Source organism: Adiantum capillus-veneris, chromosome 16 (assembly GCF_014529385.1).
Source record: "Adiantum capillus-veneris isolate H3 chromosome 16, ASM1452938v2, whole genome shotgun sequence".
NCBI lineage: Eukaryota > Viridiplantae > Streptophyta > Polypodiopsida > Polypodiales > Pteridaceae > Adiantum > Adiantum capillus-veneris.
In genome coordinates this window covers 103,812,303-103,827,837 of record NC_140946.1, presented here as the reverse complement: position 1 = coordinate 103,827,837, position 15,535 = coordinate 103,812,303, and positions in this window count along the sequence as shown.

The window sequence follows — 15,535 nt, the reverse complement described above, 5'->3', positions numbered from 1 at the left end:
TGGTTCTGAGGATGTAGGCGATGTTGAGGATGTTGCAGGTCTTGCTGCAAGGATTGCAGCTGTTAGAGTTGTTTTTCCTACGGCAGAACAAGCTCGTTGGGATGTTAAGGATGCGCAGTCTCATGCATTGATTGCAATGTCTGTGAAGCGCACCATTGTTCCTCACATCCATTCAGTAAAATCTGCAAAACAGGCTTGGGATATTCTAGCAGGTCTTTATGCAAGCCACAATGAGGCTAAAATTGCCTTGCTGCATAAAGAGCTGGAGTCGAAGATTATGCATGAGGAAGATGATATGGACACTTTCCTTGCTAGTGTCAAGGATATCAATGAGCAGCTTATTTCTGTAGGTGAAGTCATTTCAGACAGTTCCCTTGTGCAGACTGTTCTTGATGCCTTACCAGATTCTTACCAGACTTTTGCTAGTACTTGGAGACTTATGACCCAAGGAAATCCTGAAGTTGTCAAGTTTGATGCATTATGCACATTGCTCTTGCAAGAGTCACTTTCCAGAAAAAACGGGACTAGACAGCGTGCAGTTAAACAGGCTTTTATTGCTTCTCAAAGAAAGGGTGGTAACAGTAATGCAACCACTTCTTATGGTTCTGCTGCGAGTGGCAAAAATTTTGTTCCTAATGCTTCTGCTGGCAGCATTAGTGATAAGGGGAAAAAGAAGATGCGTTGCCATTATTGTAAAGCCAATGATCACTTGATCAAGTCGTGTCCTAAGTTGAAGGCCAAAGAGGCTAAGAAGAAAGAGGGTGGTTCCACTACAAATGCTGGTTCCACTACAAATGCAGCCATTGTTGAGTCTTCTGTGAAAGGAGATTGTGTTGTTGATGTTGATGCATAATGGGCTTTTAACGCAGAGTGCACTTACAATCCTGCTGTCCATGATGCATGCTTGTCAGTTGCTGCAGATTCACATTTGTGGTATTTCGACAGTGGTGCTACAAAGCACATTACTTCACATCGAGAATTGTTTACCTCTCTCGAGTCTGTCCCTCATGGGAATACAGTCACTTGTGCCAACAACCCCTCTTATCCAGTTCAGGGAGTTGGAAATATTGTGCTCACTGCTACTAATGGCAGTTCCTTCACACTTGTTGATGCACTTTATGTACCTGGGATCAAGAAGAATCTCTTGTCTGTATCCGCACTTGCTAGACTTGGACTTGTAGTCAAATTTGTGGATGACAGATGTACAATTCATGATCTCAATTTTGGTGATGAAATTCTTGCATCTGGCCTTTTGTGCCGTGGGCTGTATAAGCTCACTTTGTATGACAAGTGTGGACAAAATTTTGCAAATGCTATTGCAAATTCAAGGGCTATTTCAGATGCAAAACTCTGGCATGCACGTTTTGGTCATCTGAATTTTGCCAGTTTGCTGCGTTTGCAGAAATCTGATATGGTTGCTTCTTTGCCGCCTCTTGAAGCACCTATCAAACATGTTTGTGAAGGCTGTATTTTGGGTAAGATGTAGCGTTCTAAGTTTCCAAAGGATGGTTTAGTTTGGGCCACATGGAGGTTGCATCTTGTGCATAGTGATCTTTGTCGGCCCATGCAAACTCCGTCCTTGGGCAATTACCTGTACTTCGTGGCTTTCATTGATGATTACTCCAGGCACGCATGGGTATTTCCGCTTAAAGCGAAGTCCGAAGTTTTTATGTGCTTCAAACAATTTATGGCTATGGCTGAAAATGTCTCGAAATGTACTATGGGCACCCTCCGTTCCAATCGAGGGGGGGAGTATATGTCTCATGAATTTAATGCATTTCTGGCTAGTCGTGGGATAAAACACCAATGTACAGTGCCTTATACACCTCAGCAAAATGGTGTTGCTGAGAGGAAAAATAGGTCACTGACGGAAATGGCACGATGTATGGTCAAAAGTCAAGCTTTGCCACATTCTTTTGGCTTGAGGCCATTATGTGTGCCACTTATGTACTTAACAGGTGTCCTACGAAATATTTACAGTCTATTACTCCATATGAAGCATGGCATGATAGAAAACCTTCTATTGAGCACATGCGTGTTTTTGGCTGTTTGGCATATGCTTTGGTGCCACAAGTGCAGCGCAGAAAATTGGATGATAAGGCTGTCAGATATATTTTTGTTGGTTATAGTGCTGAAAGCAAAGGTTACAGGTTGTATCATCCGCAAACAAAACGTATTCTGGTTTCTCGGGATGTAGTGTTTGTGGAAGATTCTGTTCATCCCTTGCTGTCATGTACTAGACACAGTAATGTAAGCTCACAGGACATTTATGACACTTTGTTGCCTCTTTTCAGTGGTGGAAATACGAATGTAAGTTCCAATGAGGCAAATGTACAGCCTATGGGGGTTTCTGAAAATGTTTTAGATCAGCCTATTACTGATGCAGTTGTACATGATGTACTTGATGAGGAAAGGGCTGAAAATGAGCAGGCTAGAGGTATGCCAAAATGGCTGGTGCACACTTTGCGTGATAGTAAATTGGATGCACCTTTGTCTAGTCGTACTCGTTCAGGCTCTCACCATGCATCTTATGCATCAGATTGTTATGATTTGGCTGTGTCTAGCTTACATGATGTTGAGGATCAATTAGAATATGATGCACTTATAGAAAATGACACATGGACTTTATGTGATTTTACTCCTGGCAAAAAGGACATTGGTACGAAGTGGGTTTACAAGTTGAAACGCAAGCCGGATGGTGAGATGGATTGCCATAAGGCTCGACATGTTGCAAAGGGTTATGCACAGCAAAAAGGCATAGATTATGAAGAGAATTTTTCTCCCACTTGTCGTATGACTACTGTGCGTTTTCTATGTGCATTGGAAACTCATTCTGGTTGGGATGTACATCAATCAGACATTGTTACTGCTTTCTTGAATGGTGACATATTTGAGGAAGTTTATGTAACGCAGCCTCGCGGTTTTGTCATAAAAGGACAAGAGGACAAAGTGTGAAAATGTAACAAGTCTTTGTATGGGTTGAAGAAATCTCCTCGTGCTTGGTATGAGAAAGCTGACACTCATTTGGTCAAACAAGGCTTTCGTAACAATCCAACAGAAAGCACATTGTATGTAAAGCGTGAGGGTGATGTATTTCTCATCGTGGTTCGTTATGTCGATGATTTGCTGATCACTGGACCAAATGAGAGACATATTGCTGAATTTAAGGCTGATTTGAATGCTACTTTCAAGATGAAAGATTTGGGGCTGTTGCATCATTATTTGGGTATACAGTTTAAGCAGTGTGATGGTGGTATTGCCTTGTGTCAGAAGAGTTACATAGAGACATTGCTATGTAAGTTTGGACTTGAGGATTGCAAACCTATTGCCACTCCCATGGAAACAGGTTTGAAGTTGAGTCTACATGATGCTGGGGATCCTGCTGATGTCACTCTTTACCAAACTGTTGTTGGATGCCTCATTTATGTATGCAACACGAGGCCGGATATTCATTTTGCTGTCTCACAGGTCAGCAGATTTATGCATAGCCCAGGGTCTAAGCATTGGCAGGCTGTCAAGAGGATTTTTTTCTACCTTAGTGGCACTTTACATCTTGGCTTGTTTTATCCCAAGGGGGGATCATTGCCGCCAGACTTACATGCTTTTTCGGACTCAGATTGGGCTAGTTGTTTTGACACACGAGTGTCCACAAGTGGTTTTTGTTTCATGCTTGGCAGTTCATGTATATCATGGTTGAGCAAGAAGCAACCTATTGTGGCCACTTTGAGTTGTGAGGTTGAGTACAGGGTAGTCTTCACAGCTATGGTTGAGTGTGTATGGCTCAGATGCCTTATGGCTGATTTGGGTGTTGGACAGGACACTGCCAACACTATCTACACTGACAGTCAGAGCGCATTGGCAGTTGTGAGGAGCCCATCTTTTCATGCTCGCACAAAGAACTGAGGCAGTCCGGGGCGGGCAACAAAAGAGGCGACCTCTAAACACCCCTCAAGGCTCCCGTGCTGCTCAATTGGGGCTGGGACAACCACAAGCACAACACAATAACAAACCCACAGCCAAACCCAAACAAGATAGGAGCACCACCTAGTTATGGTATGCGAACTAGGACGCAAGAGAGATTTTGGCACAACCAAGAAGATGCACCACACAACACACACAAGAAACCTCACACCAAGACACACATGAAATGGACCAGAGAGAGCTAGAGCAAAGGGAAAAGAGAGAGGAAAGGATCTTGCGTAATACCTTATTTGTGACTTGCAAATGGAGATGGTTCGTTATGATGCTATCGTAGAACTTGTACAAAACTCACTCAACGCTTAGTGATTGCTAATCATTGCCAAAACACACACACACTGTCTTAGGGTATGGGAGACCTCTCACCACAATACCCTCTTACAATGGACACAAAACTGGCAATGAAAAACACACTAAAACACTTTCTAAAATCAAGATCAACCGATAAAAACTCAAAATACACAAGTCACCTTGAATTCACCAAACCGTATTGCACAAATGGAAGGACGAAGATTTGAACGTTGAATCACGCCTTTGATGCACCAAGCCTCAATTTATTGATGATGAAGGAGCATGTACAATAGTGGTTTTGAGATTTGTGGAACTCACGCTCTCTCACTTGCAATGTGTAGCTTGAAGGCTTCTCTCACACCAAGAGTGAACCTCACAAGTGGTTGCTACACCTAAGTCTCTCCTCATGCATAGAGTGTTGGGGTGCTATGTGAGATATTGGAGATTGTTTTACAAGAAGGAGAGGGGCCTATTTATAGGTTGGAGACCCCTCATACAGATTATTGGAAATCCTAATTTACAAGCTAACAAATCAGGATTATGATTTTTTTGAATTTCAAAACATTGCGGGCCTTCTTTGTCTGCTTGAGTCATGGGTGTGGGCTCAAAAGAGAGCATTATTGATGGTGAATAAGGTGAAAGTAGAGTTTTAAGGAAAAGGAGAGAGAGAGGGAGGGAGAGAGAGAGTTACTTTGTACATGTCTTGAGGTGAGGTGTCTTTTATGGTTAGGTCAATGCTATTTTGTGTTAGTATGTTAGTGGTTAGTGTTAGTAATCACTAGAAAGTTAATGTTACATGTACAATGGGTAGAATGAGTTGATTTGATGAAGGAAGAGGGGTGAATTAAAATAGAATCATTGAGATGGTGAAGCTTTGAAGAAGCTTGAACTCACCCTTGTGTAGATTGTGGAAAAAATGACCGCTGGTCTTCTTCTTCTTCTTCGCTTCTTTACGCCGCCGCCACGGTTGACCACCACGATGAAAAGAGGATTTTTTGATGAAAAATCCTCAATTTGCAGAAGTTATCATGGTTAAGATGCTGAATTTTAGATATTTTTAGGAGAGGTAAATAAAATTGTAACATAGAAGCAATAGAGAGAGACATGGAGAGGGTGTATGTATGTAGAGGTTCATAAAAGAACTATAGGGATGAGAGATAAGGGTAATGGTGAAGAGGGTGGGAGAAGCCATGGAAATTTCAGGTTTGAGTGAGGGAAGGAGAGGGAGGGATGTGTAAGAGTGAGTAGGTGTGTGGAAGGGTGAGAGAAGACTAAGGGCTACTTGTGAGAAAAGTGGGCAGACTGGGGTCCACTCAAAAACTCATAGCTCACCGTTGGTAGCTCCAAAAATCATGAAAAAATGTGAGGTGATTTTTCAGAGCGTGGGCTACATTTTCTCTTTTGACCACCGCTCCAAATTCAGAGTGGAGGTAGGTGCCAAAATTCTCACCAAAAAGCCTGTTTTTATGCCTGCAAAAGTCTTTTAGTGGCCCCCTCCTTTGTTGAATTTGTACAATGCATCCAAGAGTGAGCCCTTCCTTTGTCATATCATAATACAAAGCATCCAAGTTGCCCTTGACCCATGCATGGAGGAGGATTATTGGTGAATAAAGAAATATATACATGGTGGGACTAGTGTATGGACTATTCATGGACTTTAGCTCAATGAGCACATGGTGTTAGAATAATGAGTAAAAATAATAATAAAAATATGGAGGAGTTATGGATATGGAAAGATATTGGAATCATATGATATGGTCCCTCTTTGAATTATTTTGTGTGAAAGAGGAAAAGGTATGCAAGTAAATAATATAATAAACGTGACCAATGAGTAGAAATCAATTTTTTGTTTTCACGAGGGTGAGGGTGAAAATGTAGGAGTGATTTGTATAAAGGAAAAATATAAGGTTAGAGTATGTACACATTGGCAAAAAATATACTTATGGTGTAAGAGGATGAAAGAAGGTGTACATAGATTTAATAAAACAAACACCTAAGTAGAAATATTTAAATAAAATACTAAAATAATTATAAAAATCCCTATATTTAGGCCATATATATAATGCAATATTTACACACAAATGGGCTATAATATAATTTTTTTTTATTTTTTTGACTTAACTAGCACAGTGACTAGCTAGATGAGGATTTTAAGAAGATATGGGAAAAGCCCCCTAACTCACACACGCCTATGTACAGTGAAATGGTAGGGATAGCCATAGCGTTTGGGTGAATTTGGTAGGGTGGAGTAACTTACTATGGCAATTATGGAGAGCCGAAAAACGGCTATCAACACATTGAGGTGCTTTACCACTATGTTAGGGAGAGGCTCTGAGTAGGAGAGATCATCTTGGCTTATGTGCCAACATAGGACAACCTTGCAGATCTTTTCACAAAGGCATTATCTTGTGAGAAGCTTGAAGCTTTCCGCAAAGCTTTGGGCTTACTCCCCTTTGTAGATTGATCCTGTCCTCAGGGCATGGCACTTCCCTTTACTCATGTGCCAGCTCTCGTTCACCGCATCACTCCAGGGGGGATTTGTTACCATATACATGTGGTAGTGATGTGTGTGAACACACTAGGACCGCCGGGGCATTTTTTCTCTCTTTAGGAGGTTTTCCCCCCGTGCATTGTATATACGCCCATCACTCTAGGGCTATCTATCTTTCCATTGCACACTAAGTAATACACTCTCTATTGTGTGCCTTGAGCTTCCTTCGTCTTCTCCAAGCTATGTTCGTTTCTCTGCAACCCTAATTCCAACAAAAAGTAGCTTGCGGGTGAATGTTTGGAGGTGATAACAACATACAAGTTCCCACCTACCCAAGGCGCCGTTGAGTAAGCCGGCCAAAGTTTTGATGTGGTCACATTATTTTCCGATGTTTAATACATCAAACCCTATAAAAGCCTAATGTCAATCGTCTATGTCAAGTCTAAGTCAAAGATGTAATTTTTCCAATGATGTATGTAAAGGTCCATGAGAAGTTGGCCGCCGGCCACTTTAGAAAGCCCTAGGTATATAATACACTAACGTTAGTGGGAAAGGGAGATCATTTTTTGAAGATAAGTGACTATTGCGTTATGCACAGAGAGCTACCTCTTTGCTCCAACTTGTAATCATCGCTTCTGTGGCTACGGTAATCCAAATTCAGTTTTGTTTCTTGAATTGTGTTCCTCTTACTCTGCTCTTTCATTCAAGTGTAAGCATTCAAGATTCGGTGAAGGTTTCATACGCATCCGTTTAGGCCTTAAATCATTGTTTTGAGTGTTTATATGCGTATTTTATGTTGTTTTGACCCTAGGATAGACTTAGGGACCCAAAAACGATCCTTCAGGATCATCCACTTACTGTTTTTGCGTATTGTTGGACGAACGATCGCGATCGTTGTACCTCTCTAGAATGTTGTGATAGTAATAGGGTATATTTCTGATAGTCCCCTGTAGCTTCCCTTCAAGTTTTGTGCGATTCCGATATGATTTGCATGGAGCATGATGACTCTAGAGCTGTGTAGAAGGACATAGGCAGATTACTTGGATTTCATGTGTTTGATTTGCTTGTAGAGTTAGTAGTTGCATCTCTTCTAGTTCACTTCATTAGGATTGACACCCTAGTCGCTTCCCCTGTATCGATAATTTTATGTTGATGCTTGAGAGCTATGCTATGGACGTCCGTCGCGGTGACCCACAAACATTGGTACTGCTGCCGGGGAATGAATCTTAGGTGATGAGTGACCGAGTGCGTATTCAGAGTTTTCTTATTGTTCCAAAAGATAATTTCCTTTCCATTTACATTTCAGTGAAGCATCTAGATAGGGGTTTAGTGCTTAGTGGAGTCTACGGTCGGTGGACTGGCTAGATCTACTCTTGAGAGATATAGGGGAGCTGTGAGTGAGGTTGCTTCAAGCATTTTTCTCTTCGAATTTCTTTGTATCGATTGAGTACTGATCCATCATCCGTTTTTTATCATGTCTGTTTTGTTTGATTCATTTTCATATGTTCTTTCATTTCTGTACTTAGGAGTAGGATAAGTAAATCACATTCCAGTCAGATTGGGGGCAAAAGTCAGAGCTAAAAAACCGAAAAAACCATAACTTTGGCAAAAGAGCCATAAGACTCTGAAATTAGAAAATCTGACCAAACAGAGCTGAAATTGATTCAAATCACAAAGTGGTAGCACCAAACACTGGGAAATACTTGTCAGAGAGAGCCTATAAAATTTCATCAGATTTGGCTCTGGTACTATGATCGCGATCGGTGTACCTCATTGTCAGAATTGTACAAGATTTGACATGTGCCTTCCTGATAAGATTGTAAACAAGTTTGTCTAAAGCAACCACACCCAAAAACATCAAAAATCAAGGAAATCAGGCCACTTGGTTAAAACTAGCCTAACAGACCCAGAAACTATAAAATCTTGACTTTTGGTGATCCAAATGCAAAAAGACATGGGGGATAGCCTTAAAACATCACTGTCTACAAGCATGCCAAATTTGGTCTAATTTGGGCTCCAAACTACGATCGCGATCAGTGTACCTCTGTGCTTGAATTGGACAAGATTTGTTGTGGGCCTTCCTGATAAGATTCTAAACAAGTTTGTCTAAAGCAACCACACCCAAAAACATCAAAAATCAAGGAAATCAGGCCACTTGGGTAAAACTAGCCCGACAGACCTAGAAAGTGCAAAATCTTGGCTTTTGGTGATCCAAATGCAAAAAGACTTGGGGGATAGCCTTAAAACATCAGTGTCTACAAGCATGCCAAATTTGGTCTAATTTGGGCTCAAAACTACGATCGCGATCGGTGTACTTAAGTGCCAAATTTTGACCAGATTTCATATGTGGGATCCTCATGTGTATACAAACATAAAAGTCTAGAGCCAGAAACCTCAAAATACTTGTCAAACCAACTGAATACAGATCCGAGTCAAAAACTGCTAAACTAGCATAGAAATTGACTTTCAGTAGACCAAAACACATCAAAACTGAGAAGAAACCATACGGAGGGATAGCGTGTACACAGGACAATCCCAAATAGCTTTCAAATCCCAAAACAAACACCAAAATCAAGTCAAATTGACAGATTCAGGAAATCAGGCACTTCAGACCAAGAAACTGTAAATTCTTGACTTTTTTGAGTCCAAATTCAAAAAGATTTGGCAGGTAGTCTTAAAATAGCCTAGTGAAAAAGCTAGTAAAGTTTCATCCAATTTGGGTCCCAAACTACGATCGCGATCGGTGTACCTCAGTCCCAGACTTTACCCACACATACACCTAGGTTATATAAGATACCAGGAGTTTTCAAAATTTTAAAAAAAATCACCAAAATAGCTAAAAACAGTAGACAGTCAAAAAACCACTGCAGCAGAGCAAGATCTGGTGAAAACATGAATTTTTCTTGTCCAAATTCAAAAAGATTTGGGGAGTAGACTGTACACATCATTGTCTACCATATCCACAAGTTTCATCCAATTTGGGCTCAAAAGTACGATCGCGATCGGTGTACCTCAGTGACATTTTGAGTTGAGACTTGGTGAGTAGGTAGCTGATAACTAGACAAACAACTTTCTCAAAAGAACTAGGGTCAAAAAACCAAAAGGCAGTTGTCAAATAGGGCAACCATTGATCACTAATCCTTAAGACCAAAATTTTGAGAAAATTCAAGTGTGATCCAAATGCAAAATGGGTTTGGGAATAGACTAATCATACCCATCTCTATCAACTCCTAAAATTTCATACAACAAGGAGCTAGAACTAGGATCGCGATCAGTGTACCCCAGTGACATTTTGGATTGAAATTTTTTGAGTAGGTAGCTGACATCTAGTGCAACATATTTTCCAAAAGGAGCAAGGTCAAAAAAGCAAAAGAAAGTGGTCAAAAGTCTCAATTACACAATTAGGCCAGTAACTGCAAAACCACATGGGATTTGGGTTTTCATTGGTCAAAACATCTCCAAATTCAAAAATACAAAGGCACTTGGTATCAAGACATCAATGGCTAGCTACTGTGCAAAAATCTTCCAAATCTGTGACAGGGACTCAATGATCGCGATCGGTGTACCTCTACATAATGGGGGTATCTGACTTCATAAGTTTGTAGGTCTACTTGAGTACATCCCAAGTCTTAAGTTTGAGTGGAAAATACCTTCTGGAAGCCAAGATACAAGCCAAAGTTCTTGTGTTCTGGTCCTGAGACTGTTTTGAGTGCTGTTTCAAGTGCAGTTCACTAAAATTGCTCTAACTTTTGATAGACAACTCCAAATTGAGTCAGGTATATCTAGGAAGAAAGCTTGCGGAAAATAGGTTTTGGTTTTGGAGCTGAATTTTTCTAGGTTTCCTAAATCCAAAATCTTAGGGTACCCCAAGACCAGTTTCCAGAGACCAAAAAAGTCATAATTCCTGACTTTTTAGAGACTTGACCAGGGGCAAAAAGGGATTGTGTGCACTAAGCCAAGGTGTTCTTATCAAGGATCATCTTGAGAGTATTGAGTGAGGCTTAAACATGACAAATCATCCATCATTAAGGTTTCCCACTCAAATTAGAGCTATGCCACCTACACAAACAACCAGAAATACTGCAACACCTATAACAAGAGGGTGGAGACAAGACCATGAGGCTTATCAATCATATCAATCCAAACCTCAAGGCATGGCTCATGGATATTTGTCAAGTGATCATGTAGCTCACTGGAAGCCAAACCAATCAACTAAAATGCGGGATTTTGGAAGAGCAAAAGTGGGAATTGCTGGAGACTTAGAGGAGAAGCATCCTCTAATCAACAAACCCAACGTGAGGTTCATCAAAACCAATGAAGCCATGAGAGTTCTAACGGATTACACTTATGATGGCCTTTATAGGTTATCTATTGGGGATCATAAAAACTTCTATAGATGTTTAAATTCCATCATTGAAGAGTTGACAGACTAGAAGAACCTATATGCCTTCACATACACAGATGACCAGGGAGTGCAAGTTCTAATGGTAGATAAGTATGGAAGAGAGTACAAACTTATTAGCCCAAGTGAGCTAAAAAGATATACATACATGGGTACTCCAATCTCTGCTTACTACTTTCAACTGAGTGTAAGCGTACCAGGGTTTTTTGAGACTGATTTTCAAGAAGCTAACATTAAAACTATGGAATCAAATGGACCTCAAACATCCAAAATAGCTATTCCTGGGAGTGTAGCTCCTACCTCATTGAGTGGAACCAAGAGACCACCAATTAGACTTACAAATCCATCAACATTTCCAAAACATGTCTCAAAGGGGATTCCACCAGGATTTTCTCCAAGACGAGAAGAAGGAACGAGGGATGTCTTTGTGAGAGACCACAACACGCTAAGATACATGGTTGAACCAGAACCAATGAGACCATATCAATTGGCCAAATGTGTCAAGAAGAAGTATGATGGGTTAAGGGATCCATACGTACATGCATCCTTGTTCAAACAAGTGTTAAGAGCCGAACAAGTATTTTATTTTCATACACAGTATGAGGGATTTGGCTTAACCTTGGAAGGGATAGCATTGAATTGGTTCCAACCGTTGGACAAAAATGCCTTCTCAAACGTTGAACAACTGTTGCAAGAATTCGTTGTGGAGTTATCTAAAAGGGGAATCAAGCATAACACAGTGTCCCAAATCTATGCATTCAAGCAAAAAGAAGATGAGAGAGTGAAGGAAGCATCGCTACATTTCAAACAATATATAGAGAGATGTCCGGAACGTGAGTTACCACAGGATGAAAGATTATCAATCCTCTTCATAGAGGGTTTGATAAATGAAACTCTCAAGAAAGATTTGCACTTAAAATTATGTACTTCCTTTGAACAAGTCACGAGAGAAGCGTTATACCTGGTTGACAATTGTAAAGCCTATGGCGAGGACATTGGTGATACAAAGATCACTATGGATAATTCTCCTTTAGCATCTAGTGAAACCAACACAAGGCAAGTGGTTATGTCTCAATTAATGACCAACCTAGATGAGCTAGCAGCGCAAGTAGCACAACGAATAAAATGGACCAATCATGAGATGAGTGAGTGCTACTATAATCAAACCTACATGAGGGGGATACTATTTGGACATCAAATAGAAAAACAAATGCCATTACCAAATCATCCCTTATTTCAAAATAGGGTTGTATCAAGGGCTTTACAAAGAGCTGAGGTATCACAACCTAGGCTAAGGCAAGAACCTATGAGAAAACTCTATTCATCGAATGAGGACACTCTGATGTTCATAGCCAATCAAGAGCGTAGACCAGAGACCTCTGGCTAAGCAAGAACAACCATCAATTGTGCTAGTGACTCAACAAGATGGCCCATGCTACAAGTGTGGAGGTAATCATTGGGCCAAGAATTGTTCTCGTGTAGATATAATTGGATATTTTGTGGAGTGTGCCATTACACACGTTGTTCCTAATTGTCCAAAACACCCAAACAAACAAGGGAAAAAAACAATGAATGTTGTGGGAGTGTTACCTTCTCCAAGTGGATCAGAGGCAGAACCCAAAATTCCTGTGAAGGTAGTGACTAGAGCCCAAGCAAAAGAAAATGTTGAGGACCAAGCTAATGAGGAGAAAGATCAACAACCCAAACAAGGGGAAACAAATAGTGTGTCAGTGAGGACTGGGAGAAAATATTGGAAAGCCAAAATAGACAAAATTAAAGAAAAAATAATTAAAAATCAAACTGCACTACAAACAGAATTACAAGAGACAAAGGAGCAGTTAAAACAAGAACGGGAAAACAAAATGATGGTGAGCAATAAGAAACCAAGGAAGGCGTCTTCTGGAGGATCTGTGTTGGTAGACAAAGTCCTAGAGCCATTAGATGCTGCAATGGAAGCATATGAGGATAGATTTAAACCCAACCAAACCCTAGAGCAATGAGGGATGAAATATCCTCATACTGAGGTAGAGACTGAGAGGTTGAAAATGTGTAAGGAATTGGTAAAAAGTGCACCGGCAATGATGGAGCCTGAAGCACCAATTCCACCCCTAGAAACAAAACCAAAAAGTGTTGGATTTGAAATGCCTAAGGCAAAGGTTGTTGAAACATTAACTCAAAGAAACATGGAGCTAAAATCAAAAAAGGATGTGCAAGCAAAGACTGCAACACAAGAAACCAACAACCTAGAAATTCAGCTAGATGATCGAGTAGTGGCCAACACCACTAATGATGCAAGGTCAAAATCACAATTTATGGCACCTATCCCAGAGATAGATGAGCCATGGCCAAATGAATTGTGGGAAGCAATTAGAAGTGCGAAAGATGGAAGTGCAACTTTCCAATCTGCACCCATAATTGAGGTCAATACTAGGAATGAAGTCTATCAGGGAGACATTCAATCTCTAAATGGAGATGCAAGGACGGAAGTTTCAATTGAAAGCAAACCAGAGTCCTTGAAGACCTTACCCTCATACATAGGAGAACATGAGGCAGACTCAGAGACTACAGTGGTGCCATCTCAGAGGAAAGCCATATCCAAGATGATGGATACAAAGAGTATGCAAGAGTTGATGTCAGCTCCAATACAGTGCACCATTACTCTATCTGAAGTGCTTAAGATTAGACCACATGTATGGGATGAAGTAGGCAACAATTTGGGGAAGATGGGATTAAAGATACCTCTTCAAGATCTACCCTCAAATGAACAATCAAACAAAACTCAACAAGAAAGTGCAAATGCTAAACCTGTGCCAATAAACAAGGTGGGGGAATATTGCGAAGGAGAAGAAGGAAACACCACCTTACCTGTGGAATACAAAGGAGTTAAAACACTGGCTATACTTGATAGTGGGGCTGGAGTAGCCATAGCCACAAAAGACATTTGGAAAAAATGGGGTAGACCAGCGCTTAGGAAAACCAGAATGAAGCTGCAACTTGCAGATGGATACACGGAAAAAACTATGGGTATCCTAGAGCAAATTATTGTGACTTCTTGTGGAATTGAATATGAACATACATTTGCAATAGTAGATTTTGGAAAAGAGAACAATTTTGATATCATTTTAGGAAGACCTTTCATGCGTCAACGTAAGATGGTTCAAGATTGGGGCTATGACTATATCTACTTGAGACATAAAAAGATCACAACAAAAATAAGCATAAAAGACCATAGCTATAGAGATGTGAATATAACTCATTTAGAAGAAATTGATTCTACTATAGTCAATGGGAAAGAGATACCTGCGTGGCTACAAACCAAACATGAACTTTGGATGTGTGGTGCTTCGAAGTGTGGAAGCTCAGTGAAGGAGGATTGCATCCTAAAAACATCAAAGGATGATGAAGCTTACATACCAGAACCATTTCGAGAGGATTTATTTGAACCCTTTGGATGGACTCAAATACTGGCAACCTTGGATGTGTGTGTAAATGAGCTAACTCCAACCATGTTTTGTAATGAAGAAGGCTACGACCTAGTTTCATGTTTTATGTTGAAAGTGTTGAAGGAAGCTAATGAAGTTTGTGAGTGTGAAAGCAGAAAAAGTGAGACAGATAGCTACATCCTGGAGCATGAGGAAAAATTGAAAATGAAGGAAGCAGAGAAACCACAAGAATATGTCATTATTGACATACCTGAAGAAACAACAAAAGCTGTTTCAAAGAAGCCGACTCCAGAAAAAGTGAAAATGAAAGTAGATGAAGGAGAAAAGCTTCCAAGTTCAATGGCAAATCTTCAACAAACGCAAGATCAAAATAAGAACAAGGACAAGGAAGAAGATGGACTATCTCCAATGATGATCAAATTCAATTTATGCGGACAAAGAGGGCTCAAGGTTACATGTTCGGCCGCAATAGATCTAGAAGCAACAAAGAATCTAATGACTTATGGAACGTGGATCATGACGGGAAAGCCACCAATCAATGAGCTAGAAGAAACAGTTTACACAAGTTCAAAAATGACGATTCCTAGCTTTGGAGTGGCAGAAGCTGTACTCAAATTGAGTACTAGGGAGTATAAAGATACTTTCCACATAATCAACTCCCATCATATCAAAGAGAGTCTGGTCCTGACAGAAAGCTGGAGAAACATATTCTTTCGACAACAATCAAAAGCTTCAACAACAACAATGGTAAGACTCCATGAAGCTTCTCAAATCCATGCAGAGAAGAAATCACCAACCATCGCGGAAAAAGGTAAAGAAAAGGTAAAAATTGAAGTATATCAACCTCGCCAGACAACTTTACCTTTGATGAGCCTCCATCAAATTTCCCACGAAGCCTCTACATCAAGAGCCACACCATCAACAATGAAA